The 25057-nt window shown below is 56.5% G+C and overlaps 1 protein-coding gene across 2 annotated transcripts in view; it reads left to right on the top strand.

Moving 5' to 3' along the window:
- The window catches only part of LOC106866148 (31 kDa ribonucleoprotein, chloroplastic-like), a 32481-nt gene that overhangs the window by 2355 nt on the left and 5069 nt on the right, over positions 1 to 25057 (top strand). The gene's annotated exons all lie outside the window — the stretch shown is intronic.

The following is a 25057-nucleotide window of genomic DNA, read 5'->3' as shown; positions in this document are numbered from 1 at the left end:
CTTATCTTATGAGTTTGCAGGATAAGGATGAGCCCCTTGATCTCAGCGAGCGCCGAGATCCCGCAACGGTCTTATCCTGACCACGCGGTGCAATATAAAGCAGCGCTATCATTACCACGGGAAAAGCAGTCGCTGCTTACGTAGTGGTGCCAGACGACCGCACAAAAGAAGCATCGAAAGAGAATCTTTGACGGGAGCTGGCAGAGGTCAGCGGTACTTGTTGCAGGGTGCCAAGAGAAGTAAAGTTGTCTTGTCCCCTGCGGTGCCACCCGGAGGGAACCAAGCCGCGTGTCCGGCGGGGCCCAAGGAAGGTGACGTTAGTACTCGGTCCGGATGTCAGCGTGACATGGGCGGCCTATAAATCGAGCACTACCTCTCTCTGGAGAGAGGATGAGCACTTAGGCATTTACGGTTTTCCCCTTCTTCTTCTTCTTCCTCAAGAATACAGCTCAAAGAGCGCCATTGTAGAGCTTGCTTATCTCGGCTAATACAACAAAGCAGGAGTAGGAGTCTTACCTCGGCAAGAGGGCTTCGAACCTGGGTAAATCTATGTGTGCTTGTGTGTGTGTGCGTGTTTCTCTTCACGTCCTCCCTTCTCCAGTTCCTCCTTCGTCCATCGGCCCCAAGTTAAGCCATCCCATGTCATCTGCCGTGACACCACCACGACAGTTGGCGCCCACCGTGGGGCCAGCAGCGGCACTGGCTGGAGTTTTCATCCGGACGGGAAGCTTTCTCGCCACTGGAGAGCGCGTGGTCTTCGGTTTGGTCTAGAGATTTCGGCTCTCTGGGCTTCATCGACAACAACGCCGTCTACTTCAACGACGCACCGCTTCCCAGCGCGGGCCGCTTCATCAACTTCGGCATGCATGAGGTTTATGTCGCTACTGACCATCCCTGTAGGTACCTAGAGCGGGTGGTGATGGCCGAAGATCCTCTCGCCATCTGCACGGTTCGCGGCTGGCATGCCGACTGCCCCGCTGACCGTGTGGAGGTCATGGTGACGGCTCATGGCGTCGATGCTGGAAGAGGCGCTACAGAAAGTGGCACGGTCCCAACCAAATCCGGCAGAACGGCGAAGCTCCCCTTGGAGAAGCCGGAAAACATTGCTGCTCAAGCCGGCACGTCGGCCCTGCCGCCGAAGCCGACTCAGCTCCAGGCCCCCATTGAACGGCTGACCGCGCCGGTGGCGTCGAACGCTAACCCGACCCAGCTGCAGGCGGAGTTGGAGTTTGAACGACAGAAACTGCTGAAGGAAGCTGTCGACGTCGCTCACGCTCGGCAACAACTTGATATTTCGCTCCGTGAGTATAACAAAGCCCATGGTCTCAGTTCTACCGCGTTGACTAACCCTAGCCGAGTTGGGGAAGTGCGTAACCGTGGCAAGAACTTGAACGCTGAGATAGCTAGAGATGGCAGGGGTGTGCCCGCAGTGTCGGCAAGTTTTGCCTCGTCACTGAAGCCGAAATACAATACCCCTGTCAAGAATCTCAGAACTGCTGAGAATGCGGCCGAAGAGTTGCCGAATCTTACAGGAGAGGCACTCCGGCAGCAGCAGCTGCACGTGAATGAGCTGCTCCGCACAGCTAACGAGCAGAATGAGGCATACATGAGAATGCACGGCAAGCCCGGTGCATCTCAGGTTATTCACTCGGCAGCAGATGCTGGTGGCCGAGTTGACAGACAAGCGTCTTCGCCTGGTGGCAAGCGAGACAAAAGTGTCAACTCTGGCTGAGATAAGCAACTAGAGCGTTATGACTCGGCCCTGGCCGAGAAACAGATGGTCAGAAGGGTTGATGACAGTCAGAGTGGCCTATGTCCCGGCGACAATCGCCGAGACCAGCAAGAACATTACTCGTTTGATCATGGACACCGACCTCGGGGTCCGGCACCCAATATTGCTGCAGGTCAGCTGTTGTCGGGCGCAATCCCCTGTATCGAGGTGAAGACCGCCGGTATGACCGTTACGATGACGGATACTCGGCCATGGCTGACGACGGTTATATCAGGCTAGAACGTGATAATCTCGGCCCGCTCGGAGCCCGAGTTGGGAACAGGCAAGTATCGCCCCTAGATGCCCGACATCGGCTTGACATAATTCATCTGTCTAAGCTTTTGGAGGAACAAGGCCCTCCGGGACCGCGTTGTTTTGCACATCGGATCATGAGGGAGAGACCAGTCTCGGGTTTTGAGCTGCACAGGGGTACTAGAACATATGACGGCAGTACTAAGCCGGAAGATTGGCTAGAAGATTATGTCACTGCAGTAAGTGTGGCAGGCGGCAACCGCAGATGGGCGGTACGCTATGTACCCTAGATGCTGGTGGGACCGGCAAGGATCTGGCTGAACAATTTACCGGAAGGCAGCATCAATTGCTGGATAGACTTTGAAGAAGCTTTTGTCAGCAATTTCACTAGCACTTACAAGAGGCCAAATCGCTCTCAGCAGTTGTCCATGTGCAAGCAAAGAGACAACGAGACTGACCGGGATTACCTGACAAGATGGAACAATCTCCGCAATTTCTGTGAAGGGATAGTGGAATCGCAAGCCATAGCGTGGTTTGCCCAAGGATGCCGGCACGATAGCATGTTGTGGCAAAAGCTGTAAAGAGAGATGCCGGCTACTCTATCTGAGATGATCAGGATCGTCGACATGTATGCGCTTGGCGATCCGACTCAGCCATCGCTGATGCCGGCAGAACCACAAAGGGAGCAGCCAACATACAATCCTACCGGAGCATTTCGGAAGAACGATCATCAAGATCACCGCAACAAGAGAAGGGATGACAGGCCGGATTACCGATATGGGCCAGCCCATGTCGTCGCTATTTAGGATCAACCTGATGCCGGCTCTAGCCAGCGTCAGAAAACAGGGAATTAGCAGTGGGTCAAGAAGGGAGAACAAAAGAAGCCCTGGCAAGATAAACCGAAGTATACGTTCGAGGTGATGTTGCATCAGTCTTGTCGTTTTCACACGACTAACCCCAACAAGCCGCGAATCAGACAACGCGGCAATGCAGCTGGATGCAGCGGGCCGAGAAGGGTGAGGCAAGTCGATTACCCCCTCCTCCACCGCTCACAGGTGCTAACGCACAGATCCAGGGACCCCCTCAGGCAAACAATGCTGTCAACAAGGTGGAAGGCCAAGATATCTCGGGGTATACCGGAAGAAATGAGTACAAGGAGCATCACCAAAGCTACATGATCTTTCATCACTGAGCCGACTGACAAGCAGAGTCAGCGCAGGCGAGAGATGAAGGTCAATGCTGTAATGCCGGCTGTTCTGAAGTTCATGTACTGGTCAGAACAGGAGGTCAACTAGAACCGGGCAGATCACCCCAAGGTTATGCCAAATCCTGGTGGATATGCTCTGGTGGTTGACCCGACACTCATTGGGCCCGACATTAACGTCAAATTCACTCGGGTTCTCATTGATAATGGGAGCAGTATAAATATCATGTACCGGCACACGATGCTCAAGCTCGGCATTACTGATAACATGCTTGAGCCTAGCCGGACTACCTTTCATGGTATCGTGCCGGGAGTGTCTTGTGCCCCGGTGGGCAAGATCCGAGTCGATGTCCTATTCGGCACCCGGGAGAACTGTCGGACCAAGAACCTAGTGTTTGAAGTGGTGGACCTTAGCAGTCCGTACCATGCGCTACTCGACAGACCGGCATTGGCTAAGTTCATGGCGACTGCCCACATAGGCTATCTGAAGATGAAGATGCCGGGGCCAAATGGTACCATAACCATTACTGGCAACTACAAGCGTTCATGGAGTGCGCAACGGCCGGGTCTGCTCTGGCCGAGTCACTGGTCATCGCTGGCAAGAAGAAGAAGTTACAAGAAGCTGTTGTGATGGCTCAGGCGGCACAAATTGGCCTCCCGGCTATGACCAATCCCCATGGAAGTGTGGCTTTTCAGGCAGCCAAGGAGACAAAGAAGGTACAGGTCGACAGTGAGTTCCCGGATCGCACCGTCATCATCGGTGCCGGCCTGGGTGAAAAATAGGAAGGCGAGCTCACCAACTTCCTCCGTGAGAATCGGGACATCTTCGCATGGTCAAATCAAGACCTGCCGGGTGTGCCGAGGGAGTTGGCTGAGCACTCATTACATGTCAGACCAGACGCAAGACCGGTGAAGCAGCCCCTTCGACGCTTCGCCGACGACATAAGGAAAATCATATCGGAAGAGATATCTCGGCTTCTAGCTGTCGGCTTTATCATGGAAGTGTTGCATCCCGACTGGCTGTCAAACCCGGTCATGGTTGAGAAGAAGAAAGACGACCCAAATGCTGCCAAGGTATGGCGCATGTGTATCGACTACACTAGTCTAAAGAAGGCATGTCCCAAAGATCCTTTTCCGTTACCTCGGATCGATCAAGTGATTGACTCCACTGCCGGGTGTGAGTTGCTGTCTTTTGTAGACGCGTACTCTCGTTTCCACCAGATACCGCTGAACCCTACTGATCAAATAAAGACATCATTTATCACCCCATTCGGGGCTTATTGCTATCGTACTATGCCATTTGGTTTGAGAAATGCAGGGGCTACTTACCAAAGATGCATGCAGAAATGCTTGCACGATCAACTCGGCAAAAATGTGCAGGTATATATCGATGATGCCGTTATAAAAACCAAGGAAAGCGCCATGCTCCTGGATTATATCCGGGAAACATTCGCGAATCTGAGGAGATTCTGAATGAAACTAAACCCGGGCAAATGCACATTCGGTGTGCCGGCAGGGAAGTTGCTTGGGTTCCTGGTATCAAGCCGAGGTATCGAAACGAACCGTGTGAAAATTGCCGCCATAGAAAGAATGAAACTGCCGAAATGCCTCAAAGATGTGCAAAAATTCACTGGATGCCTAGCATCACTAAGTCGTTTCGTTAGTCGGCTAGGCGAAAAGGCAATGCCCTTATACCAGCTGATGAAGAAAACCGACAAATTTGTGTGGACGCAACAGGCAGACTTGGCTTTTCAAGAGCTGAAGAAGATGATTGCTACAACACCGATATTAGCCTCGCCAATGGAAAATGAGCCGATGTTGTTATACATAGCAGCAACAAACCGAGTCGTCAGTGTTGTCATCGTGGTAGAAAGAGATGAAGACGGCAAATCGGTGAAAAGGCCGGTATATTACTTGAGTGAGGTGTAATCGTCGTCTAAGCAGAATTATCCCCACTACCAGAAAATGGCATATGGCATTTACATGGCGGCAAAGAAGGTGAAGCATTACTTTGATGTGCATTAGATCTGGGTTATATGTGAGGCGCCCGTCTCGAAAATCATGAATAACAAAGACGCGAGCAGCCGGTAGCAAAATGGGTTGTCAAATTTGCACCCTATGCGCTGCAGTACGACAGACGGGATGCCGTGAAACCTCAGGCTCTGGCGGATTTCTTGGTGGATTGGGTCGAGATGGGTATGAACCACCGCCCCCGGAAACTAACTACTGGAAGATGCATTTTGACGGCTCTAAGAGTAAAAGTGAGCTTGGTGCCGGCTTAGTTCTGACCTCGCCAAAGCACGACCAACTTAAGTACGTATTGCAAATTCACTTTGCAGCATCCAACAATGTTGCCGAGTATGAGGCGCTTGTGCACGGACTGAAAATGGGAAAGGAAATTGGAGTCCGCCGAATTCAATGCTTTGGTGATTCCGATCTAGTAGTCCAGCAAGCCTTCAGCAATTGGGATGCGTTGGATGCCAATATGGCGCTATACCGGTTCCATGTTCAGAAAATCAGTGGCCACTTTGAAGGGTGCGAGTTTCACCATATACCGCGGGCGGAGAACGAGGCAGCCGACACATTGTCAAAACTCGGCTCAACACGACAGGCCATTCCAGCCGGTGTGGCATTGGAACATTTACGCAAACCATCCATCAAGCCATCACCAGAACCGGAGTCGATCTTTATCCCGGCGAGCTCAGAAGCTGACGTCATCCCCATGGACATTAATGGTGGCAGCGGTTCCGGTAACCCGGGGACTGAGCGCCTTAACTCGGCAGAAGCAATGGCGGTTGAGCCAATGGAGATAGACGTATCAGATGAGCCGATTTTTACCACTCGTCCCGTGCCGGCTTGGGCACAACTGATAATGTCCTACCTCAAGGGCGTACACCATCATCAATGGCGAGCTATACTAGAGGAGTGTCACTAATGTTCTCCAGCGATGCGTCGAGCCGGAAGAAGGGCAAGAGATACTCCGGGATATTCATCAGGGAGAGTGCGGCCATCATGCATCTTCAAGAACGCTAGTGGGCAAGGCATTCCGGCATGGTTTCTACTGGCTGAGTGCACTACAGGAAGCAGAAGACATAGTCAGGAAGTGTAACGGCTGCCAAAGATATGCCAGCAAGATTCATATGCCGGCATCCGAACTCAAGACTATTCCAATCACTTGGCCGTTTGCTGTTTGGTGTTTGGATATGGTGGGACCTTTCAAGCGAGCGCGAGGAGGCATGACGCATATCTTGGTCATGGTCGACAGGTTCACCAAATGGATTGAAGTAAAGCCGATACGAAACTGTGACGGCAAAACTGCGGTTTCATTCCTGAAGGACATCATCTTGAGATATGGCTACCCGCACAGTGTCATCACGGATAATGGAACAAACTTCACGGAGGGACCTTTTGCGCGATTTTGTGCGGAAAAGAAAATTCGGCTGGATATCGCTTCCGTAGCACATCCTCAATCCAACGGACAAGTTGAAAAAGCAAACGGCATGGTTTTAGCCGGCATAAAACCTCGGCTGATTGAGCCATTGGAGCGTACTTCGGGATGTTGGCTAGATGAACTCCCGGCTGTACTGTGGAGTCTCAGGACGACTCCAAATCGCTCCACAAGGTATACGCCATTCTTCCTCGTATACGGGGCGGAAGCTGTCTTACCAGCCGACATTGAACACGACTCTTCGCGAGTGACCATGTATACCGAAGCCGAGGTAAAGGAGGCCCGAGAAAATGATGTCGACCTGCTCGAAGAAAAACACGGGAATTGGCTCTATCTCGGTCGGCCATCTATCAGCAGCACCTAAGGTGTTATGACAGCCGAAAGGTCAACCCACGAGTATTCCGGGAAGGAGACCTCGTTCTCCGACTTGTGCAGCGCACAGCCGGCATGCACAAATTGTCACCCCCATGGGAAGGACCCTTCATTGTGAGCAAAGCGTTTCACAATGATTCCTACTATCTTATAGATGCACAGGATCCGAAGGCAAACAGGATGGACCGGTCAAGCGAGGAGACCAAGAGGCCATGGAACGTAGCTTTGATTCGTCCGTTCTATACTTGAGAGATGAGTATTTGTATTGTTTTTCTCCTTATGTTCAATGTTTCGAGACAATGGAATTATCTGTCAGGTTCTCAAAAGAAACTCGAGGACTTCCATGTTATTTAAGTGCTGTATTGTAATCAATTATCTTTTGTATGTCGGCATGGCTTAGTTGTGTAATCTTATGTCGGTTTAGTAGTGTGTCGATATTGAAAATCCCCTCTATGACTTCGCTGCTGTTCGCAACCCGGCTTCATGGCAAGCTAGAGATGGGTACGAGATAACCGAACACATGAAAAGCGATTGCGGAAACAAACAAAGAAGTGATCCGAGATGCGCTTTGTTTCACTTAACTCGGCATTTCTTTCCTAGCTCGAGTATTGCCAAACGCATTTTTCGAGTTTAACTTTTCGAAAGGGTTGTTCTATGACTTCGCCGTTCATACGTTGAACGCCGACAAGGCAGACAAAAGAACCGAAGTCATAAAATTTCGCCAACAGGAAAAATAGACTCGGGGACTCAGTTGGGAACTCGATATTTAAAAGACTTAAGGAAATTAAATTAAAAACATTGTGCTTGACAACTAATAGTATCTCGGACTATTTACATGTGCACCCGGCATCCCGGGGATCTGATAATTTTAAAATTATTTTTGCCGACATAACTAAGAAGAAACAGAGGGATTGTTGGCGCCAGAACTCGGAGCATCCGTTGCGGTGGAAGCCGACTCGACGACAATCTCTTTGTCGACTGGTTCTTCCTCATCTTCGTCAGCCATCTCTGCCTTCGCCTCGAATGTCAGGCCCTCCACAAATTTATGCAGATCGGCATACTGGATGAAGGAATAGGCCCGCTCCTGACGCTTTGCGATCAGCTCAGGGTCCGAGAGGTAGTGGGAGCCGGCATGCATCGACTGCAACACGTCGAGGTTGATGCCGTCGTACCAAGACAATACGAACAACAAGGCCTCGTCGGCGCCGACACGCACGGCCGATTCCTGCCCCTCGTTGAGGCGATCCTCCACCTACAGCAGGCACATTGCCAGTTCTGGGATGCCGGTCGGAGCTTCTTTTCCCGGCCACAGAGCTCGGAAGGCTCGAATGCCAGCATTCAGCATGTTCACTCCGAACGACTTCAGAGGCTTTACCCGGCTAGCAATGCCGGCCAGATAATCAACTAAGTCGTATTCGAAGGGGTTGTTCCGGCTGGATCCCTCTTCCTGCGCGCCTTGATCTCGGCAGCTTGGGCGGTCTCGATCGATTGTGAAAAAAATTGTGACAAAAGCACAAAAAATAGTAATGAGTCTCGGCATCCTACTACTATTATTCGGATAAATGATCACAGAAAGAGATTTGGACAAGGGCAACTTACTAGTCAGCATATTGTCGATCTTGACGAGCTCATGCCGGACAACATTAAGCAGCCGGGTCTTTTCAGCATCCTCCTTCTCGGCGGCGGTGGCGCGGGTCTCAATCTCGGCGACCAGACCTTTGCATTTATGCACCTCGCTCTCCAGACGGATCTTCTCATCGGCCTGGGTAGAGAGGGCCGAGGTGAGTTGACCCACCTCGGTCTTATGCGCCTCCACTTGCGTCGCGATTTGCGCCTGCAGCCGGGCCACTTACTCCTGGTGCTGCTCTGCTAGCCGAGTCTTCTCATCTGTTTGGCAGACGTACATTACAGAGGTTGGAGTTTAAGTTGGACGAAACCCGAAATAGGGATGAGGTGATACCTTGGACTTCGGCGACGCGCTTCAGGAGCTCCGCCACTTGAGCGTTGTCCCCGGCTGTGAACAAGAGCATGTATTAGCTTTCGCAGCACATTGATACTCGGACAAAGGTTTTATGACGGTAAAAATGTACTTACTCTGGCTCTGGCGATCGGCTATCAAAGCCTTGTGCTCCGCCTCCAGCTTCTTGTGCTTTGCTAGCAAAAGCTTGAAAGTGGCGGTGCGCTTATTCATGCAGGCCTACAAAATAGTTGTCCACAGATAAGTTTGTTACAGTGGAAGGTTCACAGAATCTCGGGGAGTAAGTGTTTGAAGTTTCTAAGCTTCAGGCCGACTATTCTAAACCCGACCCGAATCTCGGGGAATATGTGTTTTAAGTTTCTAAAGCTTCAGGCCAACTATTCTAAACCCGGCCTGAATCTCGCGGAATAAGTGTTTGAAGTTTCTACAGCTTTAGGCCGACTTTTCTAAACCCGGCCTGAATCTCGAGGAATAAGTGTTTGAAGTTGCTAAGCTTCAAGCCGACTATTCTAAACCCGACCTGAATCTCGGGTAATAAGTGTTTGAAGTTTTTAAAGCTTCAGGCCGACTATTCTAAACCCTCCCTGAATCTCGGGGAATAAGTGTTTGAAGTTTCTAATTGTTGCAGAGTGTTTGAAGTTTTGTGAGATAAGCTTCAGGCCGACTAATTCTTACTCACCCTAAACCTCGGGGACTAGCAGTATGGATACTAGAATTAGAGTAAAAATCTGTAAAGGAGTTCTTCATACCTCTGCAGTTCGGCTAGACTCGAATAAGGTGACTCTCGCCTGGTACATCCGGGCCGACACAGACTCCGGAGTCGCCGCAGGCGCGGGTCCCACCAGAAGGCTTTGCTGCGCTGACTGGAGGCTGCTGGAAGTCACCTCATAATTATCGGCGCTGTTCCAGTCCATTACGAACTGGCCCAGCGACCCCCAGCTGTGCCCGCTGGTCGTCCTGAGGGGAACTCCCTGATGCCTCCGAGTAGGCTGCGGGCCGAAAGAACCCGAAGGTGCCGATCCCGACGGGATAGCGGAGCTCTTAGCCTTTTTGGCTTGTGCAGCAACAAGCTGAGCAGCTTGCGGTTGCGGTGGTGACGACGGTGCTGTTGGAGTCGGCTGCGGTCCTTGGGGTTCTTGGGGCCCCGTTGCCCGCTGCTGCGGAGTCTTCGTGGCCTGTGGCTTCGTCAGTGTCTCGGCTGCCGCCGAGGAAGGAGCAGTCCCGGCAGCCGAGGTCCCGGTTGCGGACATCCCGGCGGGGGCGACGCTCGAAGCATCGATGGTCGGGCCGACATCCCGGACGGAGGATGTCGGGTCCACAGCAGATGGAGCAGCCTTGGTCTCACCCGTGGCATGGGTCGCAGCCTCGGTCTCACCCGCGGCATGGGTCGCAGCCTCGGCACGGGGAGATGGAGCAGCCGGAATCTCAGACGCGATGCACGTCTGAGATTGCGTGGCCGTCAGAGCCGCCCTGCAGAAATAAAAGTTAGTCGTTTTCATGACAATGAAGAAGAAAACCGACATCAAGGATTGAGATAGTGTTAGCCTTACCCAGCGATCAGGGGCTTCGGCTTGGGTCCACGGCAGGCAATCTTCTTCCGCTTCACAATTTGCGGAAAATCCTTCTCGGCGGCGCGTTTCGGGATAGCGCACCTCTCACGGGCCGGCACCACACCGGCAGCTGGGCCCGACGCCTCAACAGCGGCCGGACCCGACGTCTCCGCGGCAGCAGGCTCGTCAGAGTCGACTGTTTCTGGAGTAGTGCAAGTGTAAGCATCCTCGTGACGAATGTTATAGTGACTAAGAGAAGATGTCGAGGATTGTTACCTTCAGTGCGACAAGGCCGGCATGGGCGATCGGCATGTGATCCTCTGAGTCTGGATCCTCATGGTCGATGGTCCTGCGCGGGCTCCCGAAGCGTTTATCCGGGGATTTCCCGTCTTCGTTGCTTTGACGGGCAAACCTCTGCACAGAAGAATCAGGTGCCACCGGGTTAAGTCTTAATCAAAGGAAAGCCGGTATAACCATATGTCGGATGAGAACAGAAGTTACATATAAGCAAAAACTTACCGGGGGCGCACGGTGCTTCCGGCTGTATGCCGGCATACCCCAGTTCCAGTGCTCCGGCATACTGGTCTTCGCAATTGCTTTAACCCGGCGCCGGACTTCAACCTGGTCAAGCCGGATGGTTGACACCCGATCCGGGTCGAACTGACCGCCGTAGAAGCACATCTTGTGTACCCGGCGCTGGAGCAGGCACAGCCGCCGGTATACAAAAGTTGCCAACAGATCATCGGCCGTCATCCCGTCTTCCTTGAGCTTGAAGATCCCGGCGTGGATTTCGTTGATCTTGGCGTTGCTCTCCTTCGGATTGAACATCCAGTTCTTCTTCTCCTCCGACGGGCCGACTACAAATCCTGGCAAGTTGATCTGTCGTAGCACGGGGCTTAGACACCGGGGGTGACTGGGACCCCCTTTAGGTTCGGCAAAGAGCGTCGGGGATCGCTCCGGCGATCACCGACGAGGCCAATGTCAAGCGTGAGAGAACAAAAGATCGTTTTACCCAGGTTCGGGCCACCCTGAGGTGTAAAACCGTATGTCCTGCTTCTGTGTTTTATTAGCCGATGAACAAGGGTTTACAGGTTGCCGGGGGAGTCCCCAGGTACTCTCTCTTTTCTTGCTAAGGACTACTTAAGTCAGGGACCGAACCCTTTGACCGTTGGTGATGCTCCTCCTTTTATACTCAAGGGGATACCACAGGTGCCTTGGCGCATGGATGACAAGTGGCGAGCAAAGAGCTCGGGCAGCTTGCCCTCGCTGTGCTGGCTTGCATGCATGGTGAGTAGCCCTGCAGTTAGGGCGCTACGTGCCTAGAATTCACAGCGGGCCAGTCACTGCGGGCTGACTGGATGGGGAATCCCCTTTCTGTCGGAGCATTAAATGCTTGCTTGTGCTTCACTCCTTGCCCTGCGGGCCTTGAGCACAGGGGGTCCGACGGGCGGCCACATGGCGTCGATGCTCTGTCCATTTGGTACCATCCCCATAGCAAGTGCCCGCGCCCGGGAACACCCTCCCCGGCAAGTGACCTTCCCGGGGGGCGCCCAGACGGGAATTCTCCCGTTGCCTTCCAGGGCAACCCCCGCAGCCCGGCTAGCCCTGCCGGGCTAGTGGCTTGCCGGGCAGCCTGTGCGGTGCTGCTCGGGGCGCTATACTTGCGGGGAGCGGGTGAGGCGTCCCACGCGTCATGCAACGGTAGTACCCCGGGTGCCACTGGTGCGACAGTAGCCCCCGGGCATGGGCCAGCAACGTCTGCTCCCGGGTGAACTTATCCTTGGTCGGTTGCTGGGCTACGCCCTTAACCGACGTGTGGGTCCCGAGCCGCTTCAGGTGCCCGCTACAGGCAGAGTAGGGGGGGGGGGAGATTTCCGCCCTAACCTCCCCTTAATCGCGGGTGGTTAAGGCCACGTCCCGGATTACCCCTCTTTAAGCGTAGTTATCCCCAGCGCACCCGTAGGGTGCGGATGCGACCGTTGCTTAGCGCCGAGGTGCTATAAACCCCCACCGCTGTGCTGAGGAGCAAACACTTAGCCCCTAGCCCTTCTTCCTCATCCCCATTCCTCCTTGCGCCCCTGATTCTTGCTAATCTCCGCCTGCATTCCCCATGGCGCCCGTAGCCCCCAAGAGAGGGAAAGGTTCCAAGAGTTCCGCGGCCGACAAAGGCGAGAAGGCTCCCAAGAAGCCTCTCTCGGAGAAGGACCAGAAGAAACGGGAGTTGAGGGCCACGCAGGCCTTCTTCAGGCCCGGCTACAACGGCGAGGGGCTCGACTAGATCCGTCATGCCGTCGCCTCCCGATTCAACGAGTACGGCGAGACGCTCGTCTTCATTGCCAGCGTTGACCACCAGGACAACGACTTCCGGGTGTTCGCTCGCTTCATCCTCGTCAGGCTGGTACCTCCGTTCTCCCTCTTTCTCCATGCACTCTTGGCGGCGTACCAGCTCCGGGTCGCGCAACTCCACCCCACCTCCGTCTTCCTTCTCGCCGTCTTCCAATTCCTCTGCTAGGGGTTCGTTGGGGTGATGCCGTCAGTGGTGTTGTTCCGCCACTACTTTTACCTGTGCGTCGAGCAATCGGAGGCGATGTCGTCGGGGGTGGTGTTCCGTGCTCGCGACAAGATGAAGTCGGAGTTCATCGTGCGGACGGAGAAGAAGATCGAGAAGGAGTGGCGCACGGATTGGTGCTGGGTTCGCGTGGAGGATCCCGATGAGTTCATCTACGCGCCCACCGAGCTACCCGCAAGCAACGACAGTTGGCAGGACCGCTACGGACGCAACGCGGAGCTCCTCCCCATCATCGAGAGGATCAAGGCCTGCGACTAGCGGGGCTCACTGATCTTGACATGGCGCGCACCTACATCAGCCGGCGCATCGCGCCGCTGCAACTGCGGTCTCGCCCCGCGTGGATGTACAAGGGGCCTGGGGACAACACCCGCCTCCAGAACGCGGGCGTGACCCCGGAAGCGATCCGGGGCATGGGTGAAGGGGATCACCAGGGAGGATGCCTCATTCACGGATTTGCCCCCGGGGGCTCCATCCCTCCACGCTGGCGTCGCGGGGCTGCACAACATCATCAGCAGCTACCCGCCCTGCAACGAGTGGGGGCTGATGTCCGATTCCCCTGCTCGAGCCCCGCAACCTCTGCCGGCCGCAGCCCGCGGGAAGCGAGTGGCCGAGGAGAGCGGGGGGGAATCGGAGCTCAGCTGGCCCGACGTCGAGTCCTCCGGCGACGAGGCTGGCCACGTTGCCGGGGCCCAGACGGCCCTCCCTGTGGCGGAGGAGGTGGACAAGGATGACGCACCCTTGGTGCGAAGGACGAGAGCGCCCGCGGCAGCGGCCGCCTCTGCAGTGGCCGCAAGCGCTGGGGCGGCTTCCACGGCAACCGGGGCTGCGGCAACCCCACGAGGGCCCGCGGCTCCTCCCAAGCAGGGAATCTTCGGGGGCTACTCGCTCAAGCTCAACCCACCGAAGTAAGTCGACATCCCCCCCCTTTCTTACAAGTATCGTGCTAGCTCCAGTTTCCTTACCCCTTTGTTGACGCCTTGCAGGGATAGCACCCCGGCGGGAGCCGGCAAGAGGGGGAGGACGGACACTGCTCCCGCCGCACCAAGCAAGAAACCGCGCACCCGGCCAGTACCAGTGCCAGTCAGACTGGCACGGGGGCCAGCGGCACAGCCATCATGCTTGCCACCGACCCAATCCCGATGGAGGGGAAACCCGCAGCGGATAGCCCGGCAGCAGGAGCCGGGACAGAGGGGGACAAGGCTCCCCCTTCCAGCATGGCGGCCCCGCAAGGTACTCGCCCCGAGCCTCCCTGCGTTCATCGCCGGGTACCCTAGCTTAGCCCGAAACACTAATTTTGTTCTTTGTCTCAGGCACTGTTGCGCCCTCAACGGGGGTAGGTGACGCGGTGATCGACCTCACCTCTGACGTCGAGGACGCTAGGGCGGGGGACAGGCCAGAGGCGGCCACCGCGCCAAGCCCCACCGCCCCCGACACAACGACGGCGGCGCACACCGTCGTTACCGGAGCGGGGCCCGGCAGTGTGTCTGCGGCCTCGCAGGCCGGAGGCACGGATCCCGTGGCTGCCCGACAGGGGGCCTCTCCTGCCGGGGGCGCGGTTCCTCCACCAGACCTGCAACCTTCGGACGCGGGGGTGGAGGAGGAAGTGGCAGGGGAGTGGCAGGTGGCTCCCCTGCAAGGAGACGACGCCCTTCCCGGCCAGACTGTTGCGGCGGGGCTCTCATCGTCGTCCGCCGCTACCTCCAGCCCAGACCCCGGCATCCTTGCCGGGGCGACTTGGGACCCAATCACATGGGACCCGAGCATCTTCGACCAGGGGCACCAATTCCTCGACGCCATCAAAGAGTAGCAGCTGGCGTTCGTCACCTCATTCAACAAGGTGAGGGAGCGTCACGAGCTTGCGAAGAGCCAACTCGGCGAGGTGCGGCGAGACATCGAGAGGGAGAGACAGGAGCTCTCTCCGGATACGGGAGGAGACGCGCCTGGCTCGGCAGGCCAGGGACGAGGCTGCAACGCCTGTCGTCCCTGAGGGAGAGCTCCAACGACGACTGGAAGCCCAACGCGCCGAGCACCAGCAAGCATTGGACTCACTGGCCGCAGCGCAAGAGAGGGCCAGCAAGGAGCACGAGGAGGTGCTTGCTACGGCCCAAGCTCGCCTTAACGAGAAGAGCGAGCTGGTCAGCAGCTACTGCTCCCAGCTCCAGGCGCTGTGCATGAAGCTAGAGGAGCAGGCCAAGGCCGTGGAGAAGGAGCTCCAGGCAGTGGCGTCGACACGGTGCGAGAAGGAGCTCGACTCCGCCAAGGAGAAGAGCGCCCGTTTCGAGTCCGAGCTGGCCACCGTCCGGGACGAGCTCGTCAAAGCGGGTGAGGACAACGTGGCCAAAGCTCGCGGAACTCCTCCGCCAGGCCAGGAATGCGGTGGTGCTGGCACGCAGCAACCACGACAAGCTGGCGGAGCAGCGGCGTAGGGAGACCGGGAAGCTGCTCGAGATCGCCCAGGCCATGCGCGAGCTGCTGCCGAGGTTCGAGCTGCAGGCCGCCAAGGTGGACGGCATGGACGTCAGCACCCTCATCCCCTTCTTCTCCGACATGGTGGGGAAGCTCAGGGCGCTAGACGTATAGATCTCCCAGTTCTGCGACGAGGAGATAGCGTTGCGCGCCAGGGAGATCGCCGAGACGATCCTCCCCCGGGTGCACTACCACCACCCCGATTTCCCCTTCGAGACGCTGCTGGACGCGTGGTCGGACAGCTAGGACGGCCCCTCCCACACCAAGGCGGTAAGCCGTTTCGTCAATGAAGTGGTGGACCGGATGAAGAGGAAGCCGAAGCCGGAGCCCCCGGCGGAAGACCCCGGCAACTAGTCGTTGCAGCCCCCTGCTAGTCCTTGTTTTCTTTCCGTGTCTTTGCTTTTGCTTCCTGCAAGTGTCGCGCTTGGCGCCGTTGAACAATTATGGTTTTCATTAGTCCATGTAATCATTCGCTACTTTTATGAATTTCGTTTTCCGATTCTACTGGTACTTGGTTCTTGTTCCCGGAATCGACTCGCGGGGTGGATCTTCTGGCCTTCGTGTGTTATGTCTTGTGTTGCCGGGGACTCGCGCGCTACCCACTTAACCAGACCAAGGACCCGGGACGGACCCGCAGTGCCAACCTGGGGTTAAGTAGCAGCAGCGAGCCACTCCGCTTGCGGGATAGCTACTCCCAAGTTTGCTCCCACGGGACGGACCCGCAAGCCGCATGGGGAGCGCACTCCCCCCGCAAGCGTCCTTCTAACACCCCAGCCACACGCAAGACTCGAACCACACCAACGAGGCAACGTTAAGTATCAGAAAGCTAGACGGCTAGGATCGTGCACTTAGCTGTCTGTTCTCGCACTTGGAACGCTTGCTGGAGGGATGTGGCAAGGACGTTGTGGCAGCGCACCCATCGGCGCCGAGCACGGATGGCATGCACCCCCACAACATCTCCACGGCAACCCTCGCCTTGGAACCACCTTGAGAACACCTGCTGGAGGGATGCGGCAAGGGCACGGTGGCAGTGCACCCATCGGCGCTGAGCGCCGATGGCATGCACCACCACCGTGTCTCCGCAGCCTCCCTCGCCTTCGCAGCCATCTTCTTAGCTTCGCTCTGAGCTGCTCCGTGGCCACCATGCGCGCCGAGCTACCACGGCACCTGTGGCGACACCCTCCTGCGGAGAGAACCTTGAAGCGGTCGCCATGTACCACTGGCTACCCGCTAAATGACACGGCCCGTGAGCACTCCACGAGTGTCACAGTGCACCCGATCCGATCCTCATCCTGCATGTCAGATTCTTACCACGCCCAAGATGCTGCATTTTTTTTTCAAAATGCACGAAAAAAGACGCAGCACAGATGGCCCTCCTGCCTCCCAGCCCTCGGGCACAGAAGGGTCAATACCAAACTTGAGTGTGAGCACTCTTCCAATCCCAAGACGCATACACTACGTGGTGCACGCTGCGGGGAACCCAGCAACGGCACGATCCCGTGCCGAAGTGATCCGGCAACGGGATTTTTGTTTTCGAGGCTCTGCCAGCCCCCTGCTCACAACTAAGGATGGAAAGAGACTTCTGTGCACTTAGAGCAGGAGACAGAGGTAAGAACATGCAAATAACGAGGCAACTTGAAATTCAGAGGAAACCACTTACTTTTATTCATAGAAACTAGCGGATTACAATCGGGGACTGCCCGGCTACACTAGTTCGAGAGGCATGCTGCCGGAGCATCACCTGTGGGTCGGGCTCTGCCGCTTCACGGGTAGAACTTGCGCAAGTGCTCAAGGTTCCAACTGTTTTGCACCGGCAAGCCTTCTTCGGTTTCCAGCCGGATAGCCCTCGGCCTGGACACCTGCACTACCCGGAAGGGGCCCTCCCATTTCGGAGCCAACTTGTTCCCGGCCTTCGTTCCTTGTATCCGGCGCAGGACAAGGTCTCTGACCTCGAGCTCCCGGGGACGGACCTGCCTGTCATGATAACGGCGGAGCCCCTGCTGGTAGCACGCAACTCTGACAGCAGCCCGGCATCGAAGTTCTTCGATGAAGCTAAGATCGTCAACCCTCTGCTCGTGTTGGCTATGCTTGCCATACGCGCGTACCCGAGGGGATGCATGCTTGAGCTCGAGGGGCAGCACCGCTTTTGCCCCGTAGACAAAGGCGAAAGGAGTTTCACCCGTTTCCCGGCTAGGTGTGGTCCTGATTGACCACAGCACGGGCTGGAGTTCTTCGACCCAGTGCTTCTCTGGCCTTTGAGCCTGTCAAAGGTTCTCGTCTTGAGCCCCCGCAGCACCTCTCCGTTGGCCCGCTCCGCCTGTCCGTTGCTCCTCGGGTGAGCGACAAAGGCGAAGTGGATCTTGGTGCCCATGCCCTCACAGTAGGCTTGGAACACGGCGCTCGTGAATTGCGTGCCGTTGTCGGTGATAATGCCATTGGGCACGCCGAACCGGCACACGATGCCCTTGAAGAATTTTGATGGCCGCCTGAGCGGTCACCCTCCGCACTAGTTCCACTTCCACCCACTTGGAGAACTTGTCGATGGCCACAAGCAAATACTCATAGCCACCAACCGCTCTCGGCAACTTACCGACGATGTCCAGCCCCCGGACCGCAAACGGCCAGGAGGATGGAATGACTTGCAGGGCCTGCACCGGCTGGTTACTCTTCTTCGCATGGAATTGGCACGCCTCGCACGTCTTGACCAGTTGCTCGGCATCGGCTAGCGCTATAGGCCAGTAGAAGCCGTGCCGGAAAGCCTTGCCGGCCAGAGCCCGGGAGGCCACATGGTGGGAACATGTGCCTCGGTGTACCTCTTCCAGCAGCGTGCGCCCCTCGTCCCGGGGCACGCAGAGGAGCTTCACTCCGTTCGCACGCCTCCGGTAGAGGTCCCCGTCCACCAGAGTGTACATCTTGGCTTGCCAGGCTACACGCTCCGCAGCAACGTCATCTTTTGGGAGGGCCTCCCCCCTCAAGTAGCGGGCGATGTCCGCTGCCCAAGGTGGGGTTTCCCTACTTACGCATGCCGCCACAACAGCGGCATGGACCTCCACTGTTGCGGGGTTTCCTTTGGTTGCCGGGGGGGCTTCCCCGGCAGCCGGCTTGGGAGCGACCGAAGGCGCAGTCTCCCTGTGCCAGAACACTCCCGCCGGAACCTTCCGGCGCTCTGCTGCCCACTTGGACAGTTCGCCAGCCGCGAAGTTATCCCTGCGCTTGACGTGCTCGAATCGCAAACCCTTGAATTTGCGTTCTAACTTGCGGACTTCATCCACGTACGCTGCCATCTGCGGGCAGTCGTAGTCTTTGTTGAACTGGTTGATCACGAGTTGGGAATCCCCAAGAACAACCAGGCGCTTGATATCAAGGGCGATGGCCACTCGCAACCCGGCGAGCAACCCTTCGTACTCAGCCGTGTTGTTGGTGGAGTTGGGGAAGTCGAGTTGGATGGCGAACTTCAGCTGGTCTCCTGTGGGTGACTCGATGATGACTCCGGTGCCAGCCCCCTGCAAGCTGAACGCGCCGTCGAAGTACATAATCCAGTGGCCTTCATCCAGGTTGCCGGGCAGGCTGGTCTCCGGCTCTTCTTCTTCTATGCCCGTCGAGGTCCATTCTGCAACGAAATCAGCCAGAGCAGCAGTCTTGATACTCTTGGTGTTGGTGAAGTATAGATCGAACTCCGACAACTCCATCCTCCACTCGGCCACCCTTCCGGTGGCTTCACGGTTGGTGAGGGCTCGCTCAAGGCAAAACCCTGATACTACCGTGACGCGGTGTGCCTGGAAGTAGTGGCGCAGCTTGCATGATGCAAGCAGAATCCCCAGCAAGAGCTTCTGCACTTGCAGATACCGCGCGCGGGCGTCGCGCAATACCGTGCTAACGAAGTACACCGGGTGTTGCACGAGCCGCTTAAGCGGTGTTGACGCCGCCGGCTCGACGGCGGTTCCCGGGTCTGAGGCGGTTGCCGGGGCTGGCTCAGCCCCCTGCCCCACAAGCTCAGCCCTCGAGAGGTCTTCTTCTCTCTCGGCAACTAGCACCGAGTTGACCACTTGGTCAGTCGCCGCCAGGTAGAGTAGGAGCGGCTCGCCCGGCTTGGGAGCGACGAGGATTGGCGACGACTACAGGTACTGCTTGAGATTCTGGAACGCCGCCTCAGCCTCGGGGGTCTAGTCAATTGGGCCCTTCTTCTTCATTACCTTGAAGAAAGGCAAGGCGCGTTCGCCCAGCCTCGAGATGAAACACCCCAGTGCGGCTACGCAGCCGTTGAGGCGCTGCACGTCCCTCACCCTGCGGGGAGCCTCCATTTTCTCGATAGCTTCTATCTTCTTTGGGTTGGCTTGAATCCCCCTGTGTGAAACCAAGAAGCCCAGAAGCTGCCTCGAGTCTACACCAAAGGTGCATTTTTCAGGGTTCAACTTGAGCTTGATCCTGCGGAGGTTATCGAACGTTTCCCGCAGGTCATCAATCAGCGAGTCCCCGCGCTTCGATTTGATGACGATATCATCCATGTAGGCCTCAACGTTTCGGCCTAGCTGGGATCCCAAACACTCGCGTAAAGCACGCTGGAATGTTGAGCCCGCGTTCTTCAACCCGTGTCGTAGCACGGGGCTTTGACACCGGGGATGCGCGGGCAGCCCCTTTTTGGTTCGGCATTGGGCGACGGGGATCGCTCCGGCGATCGCCGGTGGGGCCAATGCGAAGCTCGTCAACACGCAATGAACACGATCGCGTGTTTTTACCCAGGTTCGGGCCACCCGGAGGTGTAAAACCCTACGTCCTGCTTGTCTGAGCTTGCATTGACAGGAGAATAAGTGCTTACAGGTTGCCGGGGGAGCCCCCGGGTGCTCTCTTTTTGTCTAAGTGTCCTTTGCTACTTTGGGCTACTGCTAGTGTGATACTACGAGTTGGTCCCACGAACCCTTTGACCGTTGGCGGGGGTCCTCCTTTTATAGCCAAGGGGATACCACAGGTGCCACGGTGCATGGTTTACAAGTGGCGAGCAGGGAGCTCGGGCAGCTCCTCCTCGGTGCGCTGGCATGCATGCAAGAATACTAGCCACACGTTCAGCTTCACGTTGTCTCCTCCTTCCTCGATCCAGCAAGCGAGAGGGAGAGGTAGACGAGATCCCGGCAGCACGACGGCGTGGTGACTATGGTGAATATTCTCACGGGCAGGGCTACGCCGTGCGCGTGAGAAGAGGAGGAGAGGAGGGCTCAGGGGAGAGAGATCCAACTGAAAGCTTGGGGTGTCTCTCTCCCTTGCCCCCCCTTCTATTTATATAGGGGTAGAGGAGGCGTGGCCGGCCAGGACTATCCCGTGGCCAGGACTCTCCGGCGGCCAGGACTCTCCTCCTGGCCGCATGGGCCCTGTGGGCTAGCCCCTCGGCCCATTAAGGCCAGGGTGCTCCCTCACAGGCCCATTTAGCCCAGGGATAGGTGGGCCTCAAGGTGGAACCCTCCGGATCCCTCCGGAACCTTCTAGAAGCTTCCCGGTCAAAACCGGGAAATATTCCAAACTTTCCAGAACCCTGAAAACAACTTTCCATATATAAATCTTTATCTCCGGAACATTCCGGAGCTCCTCGTTGCGTCTAGGATCCCATCCAAGACTCCGAATCATAATTCGATATCATCATCATTTATCTCATCTAACCCAAGCAACATGAAACGTTAAGTGTGTGACCCTACGGGTTCGAGAACATGTGGACATGATCAAATATCAATAACCAATAGCGGGACCTGGATGTCCATAATAGTTCCCACATATTCCACGAAGATCTCATCGGTTGAACCACTATGTCGAGGATTCAATTAATCCAGTATCCAATTCTCTTTGTCTCGCGATATATTACTTGCCCGAGATTTGATCGTCGGCATCGCCATACCTAGTTTAATCTCGTTACCGGCAAGTTCTCTTTACTCGTTCCGTAATATAATACCCCCGCAACTAAACACATTAGTCGCATGCTTGCAAGCTCATTAGGATGTTATATTACCGAGAGGGCCCAGAGATATCTCTCCGTCACAAGGAGTGACAAATCCCAGTCTTGATCCATACAACCCAACAAGCACCTTCTGGGATACCTGAAAAACACCTTTATGATCACCCAATTACGAGATGACGGTTGATGCCCACAAAGTATTCTTCCGGTACTAGGGAGTGGCATGATCTCATGGTCTAAAGAAATAATACTTGACATAATAAAACATAAGCAACTTAAACTTAAGTGACACGATCAAAAGCTATGTTTAGGTTTGGGTCTGTCCATCACATCATTCTCCTAATGATATGATCTTGTTATTAAATGACAACACATGTTTATGGTTAGGAAACCTTAACCATCTTTAATCAACGAGCTAATCTAGTAGAGGCGTATTAGGGACACGGTATTTGTTTATTTATCCACACATGTATTTGAGTTTCCAATCAATACAATTATAGCATGGGCAATAAACATTTATCAAGAACAATGAAATATGATAATAACAAATTTATTATTGCCTCTAGGGCATATTTCCAACAGCTCCCCGGCAGGAATTCTCCCCCGAAGGCCCGCTAGTCCTGCCGGGCTGGTAGCTTGCCGGGCAGCTTGTACATTGCCGCCCGAGGTGCGATCCCCGAGGAGCAGGCGAGGCGACCCACGCCTCGTGCAGTGGTGGTACCCCGGATGCCATTGGTGCGACAACCCGAAAGGTATGCACGTGTAACAATAGCAGCCAACCAGGGTGATGAACGCCGTTTTTTCGTCGTCTTCGACTGCCATCTTAATTTGATGGTAGCCAGAAAAAGCATCCAAAAAACACAGCAAATCACAACCGGCAATGGAATCTACTATTTGATCAATGCGAGGTACAGGGAAAGGATCTTTAGGACACCCACGGTTAAGATCAGTAAAATCTACAGACATGCGAAGTTTATTCTCCCCCTTGGGTACTACTACAAGGTTAGCTAACCAAGTGGGGTACAATACTTCCCTGATAGCCCCCGCAGCTTTAAGCTTGTCCACTTCTTGCTTGATGAAATCTTTGCGCTCCTGTGCTTGCCGGCGGATCTTTTGCTTGATGGGGCAGGCGTCTGGACGCACCGCGAGTCGATGCTCGATCACCTCCCTAGGGACTCCGGGAAGGTCCGATGGTTTCCAAGCGAACACGTCGGCGTTCTCCCGGAGGAAAGTGATGAGGGCGCTTTCCTATTTAGCATTGAGGTTCGCACCGACGGTGACGGTGCGCTCCTCATTGCCGGCTTGGAGGGGCAGATTCTTCACCTTGGCGGCCTCCTCCTTGAGCTAATGGCCCTTGCTGGGGCGTGAGCTCGAGCCTGCGCCTCCCCCGGCAAGCTCCTGCGGGGTAGCGCAGGCCTTCTTTGCAGCGGGGCCGTCGCCCGGCAGCGAGCCTTCACTTCCGGCAACGCCCTCGTCGCCGAAGTCGGCTGTGGCGGCGGCCCTGATGACCTCGCCAGCACACCAAGCTACGTCCTTGAGATCGCACCTGATGGAGAGGACCCCGTATGTGGACGGCATCTTCATCACGTCGTAGGCGCAATGAGTTGCCGCCATGAACTTTATCAGCGTCGGCCGACCAAGGATCCCGTTGTACGGCAACGGGGTGTGCGCCACATCGAACACGAGGTGCTCAGTCTGAAACGCTTCCCGGGACCCGAAGGTAACCGGCAGCGTGATGCGCCCCAGGGGGTGCACGATCCCGAGGTTCACTCCCAGGAACGGGTCGGTGGGCTTCACCTGCTCCAACGGCAGCTGAAGCTTCTCCACCAACTTGGCGGACAGGAGGTTCAACCCCGCTCCGTTGTCCACCAGCACCTTCGTCACCGTCATGTTGTTGATGATCGGTGAGACCACGAAGGGCAGAACCCCTGAACCCAGCTGCCGGGCTGGGTGATCGTCAGCGCTGAAGGTGATCGGCACGTGCGACCACTTCAGCGGCTGTTGCGCCTCCATGTCGGGCAACAACGCACACACCTCCCGGGTGAGGCGCTTCACCGCGCTATGGAATGAGAGAGCGTAAGCTCCCCCATGGATGCAGGCGACGCCGTGGGGCTCCTGGAAGCCGGGCTCGTCGCCCCTGCTGTAGTCGGACTCGCGCTGCTCCTCAGGGCGAGCCTTGTCTCGTCCCTGGGGAGGCCGCTCCCTGCCGGCACGGGCTTGGCCGCATCCCCCCTGGGCTTCTTCTCTGCCAGCGTCCCCGCCGGCATGCTTTGGCCCCGCTCTGGGATCGTTCGGGTAATCCCGGGAGAGGCGCCGGCCACTCGGCACTCCTCGTGGCGCTGCTCGCGCCTCTGCTTGATACCCTGCAGGATGTGGCAATCCTGCGCATCGTGGGTGGCGTTGGCGTGGATGGGGCAGCGGGGCGCGTCGCCCGGCTTGCTGCCAGACCCGCTAGCGGGTGAGGCCTTTTTCGCAGGCCCCGAGGCAGCCCCCGACTCTGCGGCGAGGACTTGTTTCCCGTTGCGCTTCTGGGAACCCTTCTTCTGCGAGTCCTCAACGGGGCTCGCAGCAGCCTTAGCTGCAAGCTCGGGCGCCAAGCGCCCTTCCTCGGCCATGGCACACTTGTGCGCCAAGGCGTAGAGCTCCTGTGTCGTCTGGATCCGGTGCGTGCTCAGCTTCTCCCGCGTCTTGGGGTCGCGGACGTTGATGGTGAAGGTGTTGATGATGGCGGCTACCTCCGCCACTGGAATGGAGTAGGAGAGACTGGAGAAGCGGTTGACGAAATTCCGCAACGTCTCTCCTGGCTTCTGCACCACGGTGTGCAGTTCTGCCATGGTTCCCGGGCGCTTATAGCCGCCCTGGAACACGCTCACAAACTGCTCGCGCAGGTCTGCCCAGGAGGCTATGGACCCGGCAGGCAGCTTGAGCAGCCAGGTTCTCGCTGATCCTTTGAGGACCATCGGGAACCAGTGAGCCCTGACCTTATCATCGGCGCCGATGGCGTGCAGCCCCAACGTGTAGGTCAGGAAGAAATCCTAGGGGTTCACGGACCCGTCGTACGTCCCAAGCGCAGGCGCTCGGCACTTGCCGGGCCATGTCACCCGGCGCAACTCGCGGGTGAACGCGGTGCAGCCGTCCTCGGCGACCATGGGAGCATCCTCCTGCTCCTCCGGGCGTTGGCGCTCTGCCTCGCGCCGGCGTCGGTGCTCCAGGCGCTGGCGGAGGTCTTCTTGTTGGCGGATGTTCAAGACATCCCGCGCGTCACCCCGCGTGACGGTCGGTGATGAATTCGAGGACCCCTCAGGATCCCCGCCTCCTTGCCCTCCCTGCGCGGGAGGGTTTTCTCCCTGCCCCGAGATGCGGGGCACGTCTCCGCATCCCGGGTTCTGCCCTCGGCCTGAGCCAGCCGAGGCGCCCTCGCCTAGCGGCTGCTGGGCGGCGAGTGCAACGAGCGCCTCCAGCTCTGCACTCCATGCGTCGTGCGCCGGCGTGCCTTGCGGTGGCTCGTA

The sequence above is a fragment of the Brachypodium distachyon genome, chromosome 2 (genome assembly GCF_000005505.3).
Source record: "Brachypodium distachyon strain Bd21 chromosome 2, Brachypodium_distachyon_v3.0, whole genome shotgun sequence".
NCBI lineage: Eukaryota > Viridiplantae > Streptophyta > Magnoliopsida > Poales > Poaceae > Brachypodium > Brachypodium distachyon.
Note: the sequence above shows the minus strand (reverse complement) of the source record. Positions and strands in the feature narration are given on the sequence as shown.